This window comes from Rhipicephalus microplus, chromosome 2 (genome assembly GCF_043290135.1).
Source record: "Rhipicephalus microplus isolate Deutch F79 chromosome 2, USDA_Rmic, whole genome shotgun sequence".
NCBI lineage: Eukaryota > Metazoa > Arthropoda > Arachnida > Ixodida > Ixodidae > Rhipicephalus > Rhipicephalus microplus.
Window position 1 is genome coordinate 224956613 of NC_134701.1, and position 20243 is coordinate 224976855.

A 20243-nucleotide genomic window follows, 5' to 3' on the forward strand; every position below is an offset into this window, starting at 1 on the left:
TCCCTGGGCCCCTGGTTAGAAACAAGATATACAGATCACATGACATAACGAACTCGTATTGATAGGAGTAGTGATTGCATCAAGAGCTTCCCATTTCAGTTGCCACATTGCACAAAAACAGTATATTTAAGTAAGGCAGAGCAATGTCGATGACGCAGCATAGTTACGAGCCAGTTTCAGTTTTAACGCTGCATTTTGAAGTATGTTGTCACAGGGAGCTGACATCCTTTGAAAAACCAAAGGACGAAGCTGCCCAATTCGGTTGCTTTTCTCACTCCGCTGGCCAATTGAAGCTGCGTTCTTCCACAAAAATTGCTGCTCGGCTCGTTGGTAAAATCCTGTGACTTATTTAACGACGCAAACTTTTCCCTGCAGAAGCTGAGAGCACTTGTCTAATTTTAGGATTTTAGGAGGAAATTACCAGCCTCTTTCTTATTGCTGTATATTGTCGTTCCTGCCCGTTTACAACAGTCGTAGTAGTAGCAATCAATATTTAGCTATGCACCCAAACTAATGTAGCCTTCATGACATTGTGCAACTCGCCACGGCGGTCTGGTAGTCAGGCTGCTCAGACTGCAGGTCATGAGATTAAACCCAGGGCGTATATATTCGTCGCCATCTTGCATTTCGTTGGAGGCGAAACGTAAGAGGCCCGTTGCCCAGATTTATGAGCTCGTTAAAGAACACGAGATGGTCGAAATTTCCGGATCGCTCCACTGCGATGCCCCTAATAATGATATCGTGGTTTTGAGACGTAAAGCTCCCACAAATATTGTTAGTGACATCGTGCAAGTATTTAGTATGCCAAACGTTTGTATGGGGTCATGTGGCCTGCGTAGAATTTTATTCGGAGCGGACCAGTATTTACATTATAATGATGTCATATGGCAAGAATCACCGAAACATTGGACACTGGGGAGAACAAGGCCTCTTTGAAATAGCAGACACGTGTCATGGCGCTTTTCTGACTTGCACCAGAAAACCTATGAGGCGTGGTATGCTATTCATGGGAGAGGAATACAACTGAGTGACCGGGCAAACTGACTCGTGTAAGTAATTCAGTTATAGCTTTATTACTGCACTTTGCCCTGTTTTTTTTTTTGGAAAATGCTTATACGTAAGGAAGAGAAGGCCACCCTAAATTAGCGCTTACCAATCACCACTCATTCGTCACCTCACTTGGTTCTTTCGAAACAACTTATTCGCATAAATGCTGCTCGCTACGCCGCTCCATCCTTTCTGTCCGATTTTCAACCAGCCTGGAGGACGCCCTCATTCATGTGGTTTTCGCGATAATTTACGAGATTGGAGAAAATAAAACATCCGGAAAAAAAAAGCTGCGCTCTATTTACATGTGACGAATTTCCGCAAATATATCAAAACAGCAGGCTATACTGTTACTAGATATTTTCACTCAGACAACAAATCTTTTGAGTAAGATTTTTGTAGGTCACCGCGATGAAGCAAATGTTTACAGGAACCGTTAGCTTTTCATGTGAAGTAAAAGAATTAACTCCATACTTGCTAACTCTGCTAACACAGCATTGACCCGAGACCTCTTGTTTCAATTTCAAAGTCAACTAAATTTCGTAATTATGATGCATTGCAAGTTGGACAAAATGCATTTATGCCCCCCCCTCCCAACAAAGAAACACAGAAAGAGGATAGAACAAACGCTTTTCTAAACTGAAAGCCTTAGTGCAAATCTATCAGTTGATAGTAGCGCTTTGTTCTGTCGTCTGTCTTGTTTTGTGTTAAGCGCTGATACGTTAAGGGTTCACACCAAGTAGCCTATTCTCGAATTGCATTGACATACAGTTTTAACAACATAATCTTTAATGAGGCAACAAAAAACGGCAATGAGCACGCTTTGCCTGCGGGTCACCTGGCGTTCACTTTCCGAATCAATACTTTAATCTTGTCCCGTTTCTATGCCAGATGGCGCTTGACAACAGAGTTTCGGTAAGGCCCGGGTTTTTGTTTCAGGAGACAACGCATGACAGAATTTAAAGAGCAATCCTTTCGCAAGTGCAATGCAACTAAGACCCAATGGTTTCTGGAAAAGGGGATCCTCGCCTTTGAAACGCCGAGCATGCAGGCTGAGAACACTGTTTCGCCAAAAAACGTTTATTCAATTCATTCCTTTCGTCAGTGCACTCTGCTACCGACGGGCTGCTGTCGTTAATGACGGGCTCGGAATGAGAATGAAATATTTTTCTCTCGCGAATACCATTAACATGGCACTTCTTTTGTGAATAAAGCCCGGGGTCCTTTTTCGTCCTTTTAAAAATTTGTGGAACCAACATTCATCGTTCTGGATTCTCGATGAATTAACGCAGACAAATGCTAATTATGGTAATAGGTGTACGATTCTTTGCGGCGCACTTCTTCCAGTTCTTATTTTATTCAACCTGTGCTAACCAAGTAGCCTGCATTTGAAATATTTTGCAATATTTGTTTTCAATATACTAGTCATCGTACTAGTAATAATAAAGAGAGTAAAGTGGAAGTTCGAGATACAGATACTAGATGTGACACTAGCAAACTATCCCAGGGGATAAAAAATGTCTAATAAGACACGCCAAATCATGAAATGCAACCGACAAACTAGACCTAGGGGAGCTTTCGAAGTAAATCAACAGGAGTAAAATAACCTAGACACCAGAAGGTACCACATAGAAAGAATCGAGCAGGCTGTAAAAAGCGGTAAAAGCCTAAACGCTGTGAATGAAAACTTGTGCGTGGGCAAAAATCGGATGAATGGATTAAGGGACAACGAAGGCAAAGTCATAACCATTATCGATAGAATGGTTGAGGAGGTGGAGGAGTTCTACAGAGAGCTGTACAGAAGCAGATACAACCGCGATGATATCGTAAGAAAGAATAATAGCACAGAGAAATTCGACATCCTACCAGTAACAACATGGGAAGCCCTAGAAGGAATTCAAAGAGCCGCTGGTGAACATAAGGTAACCATGAACCTGTCAAAAGATGTTGAAGAAACTGTGTTGGAAAAAAGCGGCCACCTTATATACGAAGTGTCTGTTGACAGAAAGGGTATCAGAATCTTGAAAGAACGCCAAAATCATCTTGATCCATAAGAATGGACACGTCGAGGGCATGAAAAATTACAGGGCGATCAGCTTACTGTCCGTTCTATACAATCTATTTACAAAAATAATAGCTAATAGAAATAAGGTGACATTATTGTTCAACAAACCAAAGGACAGAGCAGGAATCCGTAGAGGCTACATCACAATAGACCATATTCATACTATCAATCAGCTAATAGAGAAATGCACAGAATTCAACCGACCCCTATACAATGCATTCCTAGATTGTGAGAAGGCGTTTGACTCAGTGGAGACATCAGCCGTAATGCAGGCACTACGGAATGGGGGCATCGACGAACCCTGCATAAGCATACAGAAGGAAATATACATCGGGTCTACAGCCACCATAATTTTCCATAAAGAAAGGGACACATCCCAATAAAGAAGGATGTAAGGCGGCGAGACACGATACCTCTAATGCTATTCACCACGTTTTACAGGATGTTTTCGGGGCCCTAGATTGAAAAGATCTAAATATAATAGTAAATGCAGAGTGCCTTACACTCGGAGACAGCTTTCTGGGGCAATGAAGGGAAAGCTACAGCACATGTAGTCCTCCACGAAGTCCAGCTCGACTCGCTTTTTTAGTGCTGGTCGAGTTCAAATAATACCAATGCACAAAACTTGATACGTCTGCTTACACAGTTATTTGTGTGTGAAATTTGATCCAAGCTTTTTCAGCGAGTCGTCGGAATAGCTGGAACGTGACGAGCACTCACTAAAAGACGAACACGCCATTTTGATTGTGAGGTGCACCTAAAACGTGAGACGTTTTCAGGCGTGCGAAAACGCGAAATGACACTTCACGAAACAAAACAAATATTACTATCTTCTTGGTTCGTGCAACGTCTTTTCATGAACCGCATCCCGTAAAAAAAGTAATGTTGGCTTTTATTATCTTCACGTGGAAAACACAGGTGCATTTGAGGGACTATATTCTTCAGTGGTGGCACACGCCCACTTTGGTTCCGTAGCCTTCATTTCATTGACATAGAAAGTTGTCCCCGAGTATAGTAACCTACGATTCGCCGATGACATTGGCTTGCTGAATAACTCAGGAGACGAATTACCGCTCATGATTACTGAACTGTAAACGTAAAGCAGAAGAGTAGGTCTGAAAATCAACATGCACAAAACTAAAGTAATGTGCAACAGTCTCGGCAGAAAACAACGCTTCGCGATAGGTAGAGAGAGGCTGGACCTTGTATAGAAATATGTCTACTTATGACTTGTAGTAACCGCGGACCCGAACCATGAGAGTAAAATATCTGGAAGAATTCGGATGTGATAGATCAAATTCGGCATGCATTCTCAAATAATGAATGGATTATAAGAACACCCAAAAAAGCGGAGAAAGGTAGTGACTCTGTCAAATCGATGTAAAAATACCAAACTCAATTTTTTGTTGATTGACTTTATATGTGTTGTTTCTATCTTCCTTTATCATGCTGTTCAAAAGTTTGGCACTTCAAATATCAACATTTGGTTGGAAGTTCGCGTAAAGATAATTTGTATATCGATGAGTAGTTCTTCCTAAAGGCTGATCAATAATGTTGCAAGAACTGTATGCTCATCTAACATACGCCGATATTATGTACCCGTCGCAATATCACTAAAACATATTTACCCTAAAACCTAACGCAGTGGTTAAATATAGCGCCATTGGATGCTTTTAACAGGGTAGTGTCGCCTAGTGGCTCACAGTTGCACTTGCCGCTATCGATCAGCTCAGTGAACTCGCGTAGACGCCGTCAGGTAGCGCGGTCAATCCACTTCACTTTAACATCCCTCAACCTCGCTTACGAAAGCTGAGCGCGGGATTTCTGTTTCGACAACTTCCTACGTCATACCCGTCATGAGCGTTTATTAGTTTATATCGAAAAAAAATAGATTGTCCACCTGGCATGCAGCTTGAAAATTGTGGTTAGTGTCTCTATGTAAACCAGGAGTCTGAAAAGCACGCTTTTGGGCCGCGTGCAGCTCACAGCCCTTTGATAGTAGCCAGGCCAACACGGGGCCACTTCGCCTCATATTTTTTTCTTAATAAGTGTCTTTATAAACTGCTCAGACATGACCAGTCAATACCAATTTTGCCGAGAGGCATCCTCCTGCGGACACAATCGTTTATACATACCTGCTACACAAAAAGCCAAGTTCAGCACTACCGACCAGACTTTAGGAATTCTGGAAATACATATGGTGTGCGAATCCTGACAACAAATCCCTTTCAGAAGTAGATAACAAAAGAGATGTAGGAAGGCTACATTCCAAATATTTTCATTTAGTGGCTAAAATGTTTTAAATATCTAAATTCAGCAACCTCTGAAAGAGATATGCCGATTCGACGTTTACACGAACATTTAGCTGAAAATTCGGCACGTTTCATCCTCTTGAATGCTCCGCAGTGCTCTGTATATTGTCACGACGCAGACACAGCAGAAATTAGATATAGAAGAGCTCATTTTAATTAAATGAAATGCGCTCGTAGTGAGGACCGGGCAAGAACTTCGTCTTTGTTTCTTGCTGCGCGAGCTCTTCTTTGCAGGTTGAATGCGGCATTTGCCTCTCTCCAGGAAGAGCATCGTCCCGATGCTCTGCTAGATAATTCGCGGTGTATGTAGTTGACGTATTATGCAACTGGCTCTCTGTAATATGGCTTTATCCGCACAACATGTACGATTTAGGATTTTTGCTGGTGAGTTCGCGAAGAACTGCGAGGGAGCTGCTGACGCCTACCAGAAGGCGCACCGCACGAATCAAGATCGGGGATTCATCATTCGTGGCAACCTTCATTATTCTTTCTGAGTGTTGTAAACAGGTCATCTTGGGTATGGATTTCCTGCGGGAGTACGGTGCCATTATAAATATACCGGACGGTGTACTGACCTTCTCAGTGGACCATAGCGTAGCGCTGCAGCGCAAGCGCATGTGCGTCATTGACGACGTGACCACGCCACCGTTGACATGCCGCCCCGTCTCTGTCACGTGTAACACGCAGCATACTGGAGAAGGTGTCGCGGAACAAATATCGATGCTTTTACTCTCTCGAGGAATCGCTATTGCCAGAAGTCTCGTCAGTGTAGCGTCTGGGCAAGCAGAGGTCCTGTTGACGAACTTCAGCAGCAAGCGTCGACACATTACAGAGTGTACCACAGTTGCATACTTCCAAGAAGTTGTAAATTCCGCGAGTGCTTCTCAGTGCAACAGGCAGAGACACCAGCCGCTTCAACACCACCACCTGTCGACGTGAGCACAGATTTATCGCCAGCGCAGAGGCAGAGTCTTTTAGATGTTCTCGGACAGTTCGAAGATTGTTTTTCATCGACCTCGAGGGTAAATCAAACGCCACTGACAAATAACCGAATTATAACGGAAGAGATGACAAGACCAATTCGACAAAACCCATACCACGTGGCACCGAATGAACGTTGAGCTTCCTGGCACTGTAAAGCATTACGTCCGCACGTGTTTCGATTGTCAACGACAGAAATCGCCACCTTTAAAACCAGCCGGATTGTTGCAACCAGTTCAAGTGCCCATCATGCCTTTTGCACAAATCGGAGTGGACCTCCTTGGACCATTTCCGACTTCGCATACTGGAAACAAGTGGGTAATTGTCGCTACCGACTATCTTACTCTTGCTACGCGAAAACAAAGGCTTTATCGAGCGGAGCCGCAGTAGAACCGGCACGATTTTTCATTGAATATATCATTCTGAGGCATGGTGCTCCAGAGTTATTATAAAGGACAGAGGTACCGCTTTCACGGCCATGCTCCTTAAGTCAGTGCTTGAGCTGAGTGGAACAGCGCGTCAAAAATATACCCCCTACCACCCACAAACCAACGGCTTAACAGAACACCTCAACAAGACAACTACCGATATGCTGAGTATGTACATCGACGTGGGATCATAAAACCTGGACGACATTCTACCATACGTGACGTTTGCCTATAATACGGCACAGCAGGTAGCTACCCGAAGCAGGCCATTTAGTCTTCTTCATGGCCGTGAAGTGACGACAATGCTTGATGCCATGTTGCTGCACGACTGCGACGATACAGACACGGATGTTGAAGCCTTTACCCAACGAGCTGAAGAGGCGCGGAATCTTGCACGCGTGCGAATCGCCCGGCAGCAGAGTTACGACGCACAACGTTATAACCTGCGACACCGATACGTCACTTATCAACCAGGCGAGAAAGTGTGGGTCTGGAGCCGTTTCGCCGACGCGGCCTTTCTGAAAAGTTACTGAAGAAGTACTTTGGTCCCTACAATGTTGTACGGCGCCTAAGGTACGTGAATTATGAGCACAATATAATCTAAGAATAGCTTTGATTTCATTCATTACTTTCAAATAATAGCCTTCATTTCCTTTGCCAACCCGAAATATGTTAGACGACCATTTCTAAACCACCGCGGAGGGCCAAGAATACAAAAGAACGGGGTTTAGAAAAGTGCTGTTCAGGTAAACATCGGTTTTTAAAAACGCTGCCTTTACGAAAGCAAATTTGTTAATTGTCGCGGGTTCTTCCACGAAGACGCATTTTCGCGTAAATACCACACGATTATTCCCTGACCTTTTCCAAAAAAAAAAGACAGTTTTTGAAAGCAAAGGGTTTAACTTCAGCGCGAGAAAATTTTAAGGTCAGAGAAGGATTCCAGAGAGCGATGCTGATCCAAAAGAACATTCAATATAGTATATAAACTGGCTTGCGATAGGAGTTTTGATGGCATCCATATAGAGAATCAATGTACCAGTGCCTACGAAATTTGTGTTCTTGATAAGTGGCACTTCACATTCCTACAATAAATCGGTGCTGCTGCTTATCGGCACGTCTTTGAATCAATATTCGTAAAACTACGCACGCATGTTTTCGACATCGTTTTACGTTTCCTACAATTTCACTTTTACATTTACATCTCCTGAAAATACCATCCGCCGCTTGTCTGGCACATCGAGCACTTCCGATTACTATTTGCAAGCACGACTTTTTTTTCACAATGTTCGACATCCGCGACGTCTAATTCGAGAACTAGCGATTCTTTCAATGGCTTTTCTTCTGGTCACAATTCCTTTCAGAACAGACCGGACGTTTATATAAAAGCTGCTTTTTTTTCGGTGTTATTTTATCTCTCTCTCTCTTTCGGTCATTCTTACAACCCTTTTTTTCCACTCTTGTGCGAGGTAAAAAACCAGCTACCTGTAGCAGGCTAACCTCCCTGCATTTTCTTTTTTATTTATTCATCTCTCTTATTTTCGTATTATGCTGACATTGTGCATCACCACACAGCTTGTCTTTTTTGTGCGGTCCGTTTTCTTTTTATGCAGTAATACCTTATTGCTTAAATGAATAAGGACAATCGCAGAGGAGTGGGATGAAACCTCAGTGCCAGAATCTGGCCACTTCGATAGACCGATTGTGTGCCACAGGCAGAGCCATGTGACATTCGCGGACCCACGTTAGTTCCGTACTAAGAGGCGCCTTCTAATGTTTTCATACCTATATACTCACAATAACAGCCTTGGTTTGCGCTTTTTATGCGAATGCAGTTAACCCGAGCTTGAGTGGCGGATAAAACAGCAACATATCTGAATCGAATATGGTAAGAGCTTACTCTTCATGCCGTACCACAGGAAGGTGAAGAAGCGCTTATTTTAGACGTTAATTGCGACCCTAACAATATAAGTGCTTGTTATTGGGAAGATAGCGTCTTTCACCCCCTCACTATGGCAGTATTACGTTTAAACGCCGAGTCGCACTGAAGTATATAGAAATATTGCGGTGACAGGCTTATATGCCCCCCATCAAACGTGAAAATTGCCTGTTGGCTTTGGCGGCGTCAGCTGCGTCAACACGAGTAATGCAAAAGTTATTATCACTTGATGATGTCAGTGTATGACGCCATCAAGACAGAACAGACCACTACACTTTAGGATGTCATTACTTGGCATCCTTACTTGTTAAATGGTGGTTCCATCATTGAGGCATAGCAATACCAGGTGGGTAAAGATATAGAAAGGAGTGTGTGAGCAGCGAAATTCGACCGAGTAAGAAAAGAAGATGCCTTTCGCGTTCGAATCGCCATACGCGAATGCACAGTTATTCTGTTGTTTTGTAGTGCTTAAATATCTTGAACCTCGCGGTGAAACATGCACCGTCTGCAAAAACATCCCGCCATCTCCCCAAAGTGAATGTTGATGTATACATATATAAAAGCTTGCTTGAGCCTGATCGAAACAAACCGGGAATCCGACGTACAAGTCCTCTACCATCATACAATTATGTGGAACGTTTTTAAAGGGCTGCTTCTATGCATACACTTTTATATACTTGACATGTTAACATTTGCATATCGACGCAATTGTTTACAAGTATTACATTACTGATTACAATGCTGTGGGACACGTTTTCCTTTGAAGATTACACTTTTGCAGTCGGTGAAGTATGCGGCGAGGGAATCTTTTTTGTAGGCTGCAGTTGAAAGTAGGAGAAGGCAATTTCGATACAGGGCCCGTGTTGACGTTCTCTTGCCTCCGCTTGCGCACCACCTCTGCTTCGCGGGCTGTCACTTTGAGGTCCGCCTGTCGACGAGCCCTCTTCGTGGCACAAAGTTCACACGATTTTACATATGTGGGGCCGGTACCTGGCTTATCCCCAGAATGATTAATGGCACAGCGGGTGCTTCACTACGTCGGGGGGGGGGGGGGGGGTTGCAAGCGTGCGACGAGAGCGAACGTGCACTGTATCGGCTCCACCAATTTTCGGCGGAGGACGCGGCCCAAATCATTATACCCGGACAAAACCGGCACCGTGCGATCCTGAACACCAAGTGGCATAACTAGATACCCACTTCGTCCAGGTATAGGCCACTTTCTTCCAAGTTTACGGCCGTGTGTCTACCGACGACGGAGGCGCCGTGGTCAGTGACGCCGGCCCTCGGATAGGCCCTTTGGCTGAAACATAGCTATTGCCGCGCTCCAACTACGCGGATATGGCCCCGAGGTGATGTCGTGGACCTCAGTCTCCACCAACAGTGACCCAAGTTCGACAATTTCTCTGAACATTTAGAGCCAAGCCTTGATTCAATCGGGAGAACGCCACTCCCAGAACAAGGCCAAAACGACGGCGTCTGACGCCGCTCCGGCCGCCGGATCGTCGGTTGCCAACACGAACGCTCCCGCGACGCGTGCCACGGGGCGCAAGGGCAAGACATCCATGAAGTGCAAGCCGCGTCCAATGCTTAAACCTGCTCCCGAAGACTACGTTATGGTAACCAAACCAGGGAACGCGTTTCTCTTCTTCGGCTACGGCACTGCCGTCTCGGCATACCTCGGGCTGGAGCGGGCCCGCGGAATCTCCGTGCTGCCATCGCGAGACCAAAAACATCATTGTCGTGTATACCCCGGACATGGAAGCGGCGGACCTGCTCATCGGGGAATTCGCATTGGATTTGGAGAAAGGGTCAGTCCTGCTCCAGCGTTACCTTAGACAAGACGGCAACATCTGCCACGAAATGATGGTGGTCCGTAACACGGACACCACGGAAACTCTTCAACACCGAGTCTGCTGGTGTGCCGGCGCCATCGGGGAAATCCGAAAATTCGGAACACCCAACAAGGCATTATCACCTTCACGGTAAGGCGAAGCCTCATTACGTGCACTACGACAATATGGTCGTCTCCGTGCATAACTACTACAATTTTATCCCGGCCTGCCGCCAGTGTGGAGTCGTCGGGCATCGCACGGATGCATGCCCAAATCTGCAGCCGAACACATGTGGACTCTGCGGACTCCACGCTCCGCTAGTGCAGGGGGTGCAGGACCCTCACGTCTGTGTTACCCAGTGTTCCGTGTGTGGTGGCGCCCATACCGCTAACTCTCGTGAATGTGCGGCGAAATTCCGAACACGGAAGATGACCTCCCCAAAATGCGGCAAAGAGAAACCAGCACCCAAGAAGACAAGCCGCCATCATGGGTTACCCAGCGACCAGCGTCGCCGGGACAACTCGAAAAGTGACGAGCCTGTACCACCTTCTGGAAGTGCTGAAATGCGTCCGTCGATGGAGTCTCAACCACACGACGACCCTGAGAACCGAGTGATGGAGGCGCATGGCAAGACCGGGGCCTGAGTCAACGCCGTTAAAAATGGGCAGCAGGTGAGCGGTCCGAGTGGTGCTGCCTTTCGTGCCTCCCTTTCCACTCCCCTCCCATTGGCGTGGATCGCAGAACAAAATGAAATAGTAGCACTCAGGGCCCAAAACGAGATGTTACTAATCAAAATTATGCAGTTAGAATCTAAAATCAACCAGCTTCCTTCTCCCCCCTCCAGCCCTGCGGCTGAGGTAATGGAAAGGGAGCTCGAGGCCCCAGAGGCGGCAACAAGCGCGGACGCCGCATTCGAGGCGCGTTTCGAGGCCCGTATTTGAGCCATAGACGCCCGATTCGTCACCATGGAAAACCAAATATCAGTAATGGTCACAGCTATGTCCAAATTGCTGGAGACAATACCCGCGACGATAGCCCAGCGAATTTCGCATTTCTCGCCTCCCTCACGCTGGATTGGCGGTCCCTACAAGGACGTATCTGGCCGCTCAGTTAAAACTTTTACACGCAACATAGAGATAGATGATGATGACAGCTGCTCGCTCTCCGGTATTGAGGACTCCTCTCTCACTGCGAACGCTGGCTCCGATGCAGCGCCACAACAATCTCACTTCAGTCTAACTCACCGTGGCGAGCAGCCCTAAGGTCAGGCGCTTCCCGCAAACCGATTCGGCCATTCCCATTAACATTGTTCAGTGAAATTGTCGAGGCTTTTGGTCCCGCAAAATGTGGGCGCATTTTTTACTTTTCCTATTAACTCTTGACTCACTTCCGGTGGTGGTTGCCCTCCAAGAGCCAGGGAGTGGCGCCACGCTTTAAATTACATCACTTTCCAGTAGGACCCTTCTTCCTGCGTCTGTGTGCATACAAATTATACAGCTAACCTTATCGACTTGGAACTTAAAACTGTGTATTTATACGTGATCGTGAATCTTCTTCCGCTCAAGAAACAAGATGCGCCACTCCACAAACTTAACATATATAGTTCCCTTAGACTTAAACATTTAACGTTCAGAGCACTCTTCAATCGCGCCCTGAAGGCTGCTGACAGTGATCCCCTGGTGATCGTGGGTGACTTCAATGCTCGCAGCACCCTATGGGGTTATGTGCGTGATTAGAAGCGTGGGTGCAAGCTAGCGTAACTTGGGTCTACGCTGGGCCTCACTCTTCACGCTGACCCTGCACATCAAACGCGGGTAGGTAACTCCGTGACTCGGGACACGTGTTTGGATCTTACCTTCATCAAAATCATTAGACATGCAGACTGGGGCAGCACAGAGGAAACCATCGGCAGTGACCACTGCATACTCAACACCGCCGTCACAACCGAACCAATGACAAGACCCCATGTCCAAGCCCGCATACCCGACTGGACAAAGTTTCGGAAAACCTACACTAATCTAGCCCCTATTAGCGAAGCAGGTTACCACGCATGATCACAAAAATCGGACGCACACCTTCGTTCAACAGAAAGTCAAGTTCAACTCTCAGAGGCTACGCCGGGAGTGGACAATCTCCTCCTTCACCTCTGGGAGGTGTGGCACAGCCTCGTCCGCAGATGGCGCCGCCAAATACACAATCGAAAACTGAAAATTGGCATTGCCGTGTTCACAAAACGAGTGGCAGATGATGTGGCCCAGCTCGCCGACTCGAATTTGGTAGACCGATTCAACACAGCTGCTAGACAAATCTCCAGCCGGAATACTTGGCGTCTCTTACGCACCTTGATTGATCCGACCCAAACCAGAGCTGAAACGCAAAAAAATTGCCCGCAGCTTCCCTCGGGGGAACACTGAGGAGGATGCGGAGCATATAATTGGTTAACGGGGTGTTAAAGTGCGACTTACTTGGGTCGATGGCTAAATTGGTTAACGTGGTTGTGAAATGGGGTGTTAAGTTGCGACTTACTTGGGTCGCTGGCTAAATTGGTTAACGTGGTTGTAGGAGGGGTGTTAAATGAGTGAACACGTACGACACGTATCCCGTTTTCGAAAGTCCGGGTCCTCTTGTCGACGCTTACGTTTCAAAGCGGCCGAATCCGGTGCTGCTGCTCGACGCTGACGTCTCTCAGCGGCTTCACGTTCTCTAAGTTGAGCATCTTCCGCTCGACGCCGACGTTTACGTTCGGCGTCGCGAGCTCTTCTCCGGGCTGCCTTGTCTTCGGACGACGACTTGGTTGCGGTTCCGCCAACACTTTGGCCGGCACTGGTCGAAGGGACGTCGATCATTGCGACCTCGGACGTCGACGCGCCGTACAAACCAACCGACGAGCGGAAACTGAGCGAGCGAGCACCGACCTTGAGTATATATACAGCGCGACGGCGCATGCACTGTCAGCTGTCGAATGTTCGAGAAGGGGGAGAAGCGCAACGGCGCATGCGCGCGCGTCAGCTGCCGATGTTCTCGAAGCGCGACGGCGCATGCGCGCGCGTCAGCTGCCGATGTTCTCGAAGCGTGACGGCGCATGCGCGCTACATTATACAGCTAGCGAATGTTCGTGAAGAGGAGAAGCGCACGCGGTGTGTAGAGGAGGAAGGGTGCACAGATGGTGGAGGAGTGAAGCGCGCGGTGTGTAGATGAGGAAGAGATGCACAGATGGTGGAAGAAGGAGGAGGAAGCTTGCGGACGGCGCCGCACTACAAGCCTCGAGTATTAGATGCTCCGCATCTAAAAGATCTCCGACGGGCAATGCATGCCTTCGACGGAGACACCTCAAAATTAGCATGCAAACTACGCGATCAATACCTATGTGTCCAACATGAAACCGAAGGGCCACCGCGCTTGTATGCAGGTTCCGAGAACGCGGAGCTGGATCAACCATTCCAACTACATGACCTGAATGCAACCCTGACTAAAATGAAGCGAGGAACGGCACTGGGGAGAGACAAAGTAACGGTGAAATTACTTGCCAACTTTTCTGACCAAATCGACCAGTGCTCCATGACCAAATCGAAATTTGTGTACAGACGCCCCTCAGCAAAGTGCACTACCAAAATTGAACTGTCCTTACGAAGCGGACCCATCCCAGAACACGATGAGATCAGAGTACTGGGTTCGTTTATTTACAAACATCGCCGAGTCCATACAACATTGACAAAACTGTGCAAGGTGGGCGACCAGCTGGGCCATATGCTCCACCGGTTTTCCAACAAGCGCGGGGGGTTACGTTGCAAAGATGTCTTGTGGCTGGCGCATGCATTTGTAACCAGTCGAGTCCTCTACTCGGCAACTTACCTCCACCTGTGCAAGTTTGACGAGAATGCCCTTGAGGCGATTCTCAAAAAGATGTACAAGCGTGCCCTTGATCTCCCAATAACAACGTCCAAGCAGCGCCTTGTGGGCCTGGGTATTTTAAACACTTTCGCAGAGCTCCAGGAGGCACACATGATTAACCAATACACAGACTTTCGAACACTCCCTCGGGTCGCCGCCTATTAGCCCGACTACACATCCACCACCCAACAGAGGCTGTGTTCCAATTCTAAGACAGCCCGTAGACAGTCTACACAGATTAATTAAAAGACAGTACCGGGCCCATACTGTCCGAGAAGTGGAGCACGTTTAGATGTTACGCAACGAAGTGCCACCTCGTGTCGAGAAGAGAAATCCAAAATGAACAAATATAACAGTTGTATTTTCTGGCCGAACTTGTGTTAAAATCTGAAAAACCTAAACGTTACTCACATTGAGTTTTAGGAGAAGCGTCTGTTTGTGTGCAGATGACCATTCCACGAGATTCGGTCTATCTCAGTGATTCACAGAGCCCCCACCTTTATGCCCCGCCGCGGTGGTCTAGTGGCTAAGATACTCCGCTGCTGACCCGCAGGTCGCGGTATCGAATCCCGGCTGCGGCGGCTGCATTCCCGATGGAGGCGGGTCTTGTAGGCCCATGGGCTTAGATTTAGGTGCACGTTAAAGAACTCCAGGTGGTCGAAATTTCTGGAGCCCTCCACTACGGCGTCTGTCATAATCATATGGTGGTTTTGGCACGTTAAACCTCACATATCAATCGAGCCCCCATCTTGTTTAGACAGCAAAATAGCCTGCAAAGTATTTGTATATGATGCGATCTTCTCGTGGCTGTCTACTTTGCCGGCTACGTGAGAATTGGAGTGAGACTAAGATGGCCGCCGTCCGTTTAGCTGTCTATTTAGTCGTCTACGGTGAGTATTGAAGCACACCTAGAGACGGAAGAGTGCGTACGCATCCCAGAAGTCTGCAGATACGCCCTGCACGTGCGCCCTCTTCCGGCCGACATGACGCGTGACGACCACAATGGCAAGTGCCTTGCGCGGGCGGAGGCACTAGCCCGCCACTATGGGAACAAACACGGTATATTTTATGTGGACGCCTCCGGCCCTCACCATGGGGGTGGTACACGGCTGCAGTCGTCCACCAAAACATCACCGTGAATGGTCTCACATTCAGAGCACAGAACATAACACGTGCAGAGGAAGTCGCCATCACGCTAGCTGTCGCAGACCAGGACTCACACGTCATCATTACGGACTCCATAAGGGCCTGCAGAAATATTCGACGCGGGTACGTCCCATACCTGGTGTACCGCATCTTACAAAATAGTAATTACGTCGGGACCCCCGCGTCCCGTAGCATCCTATGGGCTCCGGCTCACACGGGCCTCGAAGGCAATGAAACGGCAGACGCCGCTGCCCGCGCGCTCACTCTCCGGGTAACGCCTTCAGACCTTTCCGGAAGGGATCCCGAAGCTAATCCGGACTTAACATATGGAGAAATTACTGAATTCTATCGACTCGGTCATGCGATTTATCATAAACCCTCTCAGGGCCTTAAAATCGCAGAATAACGCTTACTCCTCCACCTTTACACAAAAACACTGCTGTGTCCGGCAGCTTTCAAATATCTTGATCCTGCATGTACATGAATCTGCCCGCACTGTGCGGAGAAGTCCTCTGACATCTTCCACATAATGTGGGCATGCCAGTCAACTCCGCTTCTCACCCCAAAACCAAACCCCACCCGGTAGGACTGGGAGGCAGCCCTGCTCAGCTGTTCCGATCTGGCGAGCCAGAAGGCTCGGGTAAACCGAGCTCGAGTCGCACTGGCTGCCAATGGACTCCTGTAACGAGGAGCCCACCTAGTATGTGTGAAGGGTGGCCCTCAACGGGCGATCTCTCTCCTACTTCCTGTAGACAAATAAATAAAAAAAGTGTTTCTCTTTCTCTCCCTACATCATGAAAGTTACACTGGGCGTGAAGTGCGTGCATTGCACAGCTGCGCCTCTATCGTACCCACCTAGAAACATGCCTCGACCAGAAGAAGCTTGGCGAGCAAGTTCCTAAACACGCTCCGTTCCGTTCGTCTACCCGCGCATGCGCCAATGAGCAGCCGCCGCCAGGCCACGCCCACTAACGGAGACAGACCGCGCAGACGCCACGCCAAGTTTATTCTGCATGGCGCGAGGCAAGCACGAGATATCGAGAGCCCGTGCTTCTACCGGGACAGCCACAGCCTGATTTGCACGTTGGCGTCTGCCGCCTAAGTTTGTACAGTCTTGCATGATCTGGCACAGGCTGCAGTTCGACTTGGGAAGTAAAAACAGCGCAAAAATATCGACAAGGACAGAGGACAAGGACAGATGCGCAGGCGCCTTTGGTTGTCCACGTGACCGGGTCAAATGCTTGATATATGTGCGTGTATCTTTCAACAAAGTTTAGTTGCGAGTTCAGTGCGGTGCCATCTCTTCATCTGTCCTTGTCTATAATTTTGCGCTGTGTTTACTTCCCAAGTATGAACCACTAACTAGCCCAACTTTCGCTATTACTACAGTTCGACTCTACCTTTGTCTACGCCAAGGAAGGAACTGGCCAAAGCAAAGAAGGCCACGCGAACTCACAAGATTGGCCACGTTTTCTGTTTCTTTATGTTTACACTGCTAGTGTAAACATCTTCATGCTTTTCAAATTTATTGACTGGTCGCTTGAATTACAGTCACTTATGCAGAAACAGAGCAAGACTATACATTATTAACAGAATGCAGCCCAAGTCTGAATCCCCGTGTGTTGTATGCCTTGAGCTAGGGACCTTGGCGACAAGCCGCAGCTTATCTTCGTAGCTAGCCAAGGCTCTCTTCCCCGCGAATTGGGACTGCTGTAAGCAAAACGAGCACATTGTGATTACATCTGAATGATGCGATCATTGCGCTTGAAAATTAAGCCACATTAAAGTGGGAACCGAGTGGAAATTCAACGCGCCGTACGCCGTTTTTGGAAGACAATCATCGGTGCTCTCATAAGAGATGCTTCAACAGTGCTGTCTTGCATTTCTTTGTTTGTTCTTGCTCTTCTTCCACTATAATCGACGGCGTAGCGCTTTCGTCACAATACACAATAAAATCTTTACTTCCCTGATTTCTGATGGGGCCAGGTAAAGCATCAAAGAGACTGCAAGGTTTGAATGCGAACACTACCTAACAACGTCAATTTTGTTTCCGTAACAACGAAAAGGGCGGTTTTTGTTATGAAAAGTTCCACGCCGTTCGAAGCAGCCTAATGGATGAAAATGACAGTTGGTGCGCTGCTTGAACACTTCAATTTCGATCCTACTCGTATTTCGTCACTTCCAAAACACACAGAATTTATTCTCTAGACTAGGGGGTTTTGCTAGTTTCTTTTCTCTCCAGTTTTTGTTTAGGGCATACTGCGACACGTTTTATACATGAAGGACATGTAATCCACAAAAAAATAGCATAACTATACGATGTCCAGTGTGGACACTTTGGTCGAGCAAATAGCCGTAACAACTTCGACGTCCCTGAAAGTTTGCTAAGAATCGGTATTTCACAAGAAAGGTATGATATAAAAAACATCCCTTGAAAGGTTCACGAGCGGCCCACATGAATGACTAAATAACCAATAGCAATTCAACAGCATGCAGAGTTTTCTCAAAAGAACCTTTCAGGCGGAAATGCTGAATACAAAAAGGAGATTGAAATAGAACAGCGAGCGAGAAGCGTAGCAATCCGGACAAATATGGAAAGAAACAGCTGGGTTGAAGTCGTAGGGTCATTTCGAGTCTGCTGTTCATAGATTTCGTCGGCCTTGTTAAGAGTAGTCAGCCGAAAGATTTAAATAACCTTTCAACAAAGCGATTTCCCGTTAAGAAAAATAATAAAAAAAGAAAGCAAACCGAGGGGCAGGAAGAGCAACATGTAACAGCGCCTGATTTATAATCATACATGGAACTGCATCGATTGTGAGAAAAAGAATAAGAATATAGCAGCACCCACGCACTGTGGGAAACTATGCAATGTGAAGCAGCCAGCAAAGAGCTGAGCACATCCCCTTGTTTTTCTTTGAGGCCAACGAAGTCATTCATGTCATGACATCTAGATGGCTTTATATCCTTTGTTCGTCTAAAAACACTATGTTTTGTACACGCAATGCACCACTTGTCATTTATATCTGTCACGCCCCCAGGTCACACAATGCCAATTTAGGTATATATCATGTAAACAAATGACTGAAAGCGCAACAAAATATTGTCATGCAAATCATAGTGTACATGACATCCTTATGAAGATTTTCATGTTACCACTGCTCATTTATGTTCGTCATACAGTCACGTCACGGAATTTCTACTTTTGTACGTCAAGCTATCAAAATGGATGCTAGGGCAGCATGAGCGTCATATGTATGTCAAGCCGTACATGACATGTACATGATGTTTTTCGTGTTGTCTCCTGTCAGTTATCTTAGTCGTACCATCACTTGGCGCAGAACCAAATTTGGCTCATGTCACGTCAGCTACATGGCCGCGAGCACAACACCACAAGCGTGGCATGTAGGTTATGCCGTACGTGATACGCATGTTATCACTTTTATTTTACCACCTGTCTGTTTCGTTTGTGATACAGAAATGTATACTTAGACCAATTTTAGTATGCATACCCAAAATCCTGTAATATAAATCATGCTGTATATGACATGCCTGTCATAATTTTAATGTTACCACCTGTAATTTATGTTTGTCTTACAGTAACCTTATGCAATACCAATTTAGGCGCTTATCGAGTTGACGAACCGGCCGCGAGCACGCCATTAGCATGGTATATAGGTCACGACGCGCATGACATGCATATCATGATTTTCATGTTACCACCTTTCATGTATGTTTGTCATACAGAAATATTTCGTTCTACGAATTTTGGTATATATCCTGTTCGAAAGAAAGATGGCCCGATACAATTTTTCGTCGATTATCGCCGGCCTAACAAGATTACCCGAAAAGATGTGTTCCCCTTGCCACGAATTTACGGCGCACTCGACTGTTTGCAAGTAGCGGAGTTTTTATAAGTGCGCAGCAATTCTTAGCAAACTTCGGCGACTTTGAGTGTATCTATCTATCTATCCGCTTACGTTTGGGTGCTCTCGTGGTCACCCCATTTATTTGGCGTGAACCAAAATTAGCATGAGAGGGTAAGATGGTTTGACGAATACGACGTGCTTGTCAAGACATGAATGAAGTCACAATCCCGTCGCGTACGTCGTCAAACACTTCCCGCTAGACAGTGGCACATACCCACGGGCGGGTATGTGCCACTAGTATGCGGGTATGTGACACAGGTGATTGACACTTCATATCTGCCCAGGAACGACGAGAACACACATGGGCAACTTTAACGCGCGAGTATTAAGAAACACCCAATTCATAGCGTCGACCCGATGAGTCCCAGCTGGAATCGAACCCAAGCATTCTGGGTGCCCTTGAAGCATTTTACCACCGAGCTACGCCAGGTCTCGGAACTACTTTTCAAATAGACGCTAATATTCGTGAAACATTAATAGTGCTTTCAGTGCTGCGTACCCAATATTATAAACATTACATATGCACTCCTTTGATACAGCCGTCACGTAGGGTTAACGTCAGATGTGGTCAGTTGCCATGCGCTAAGGTTGATTTATGTAGCAGTGTCCAGGGCAAGCATTTTCGCGAGCATCAGAGCTTCATATCACCTTCTGGTGTTGCTAATACGCATGTTCCAGT

At 46.9% G+C, this 20243-nt stretch overlaps 2 pseudogenes; both read left to right on the top strand.

The window, feature by feature from the left end:
- LOC142793878 (uncharacterized) overlaps positions 1-11245 on the top strand; it is a 36445-nt pseudogene extending 25200 nt beyond the window's left edge.
- Positions 11246-15475: 4230 nt separating this feature from the next.
- On the top strand, positions 15476-16323 carry LOC142787260 (uncharacterized; annotated as a pseudogene).
- The last annotated feature ends 3920 nt before the right edge of the window (positions 16324-20243 follow it).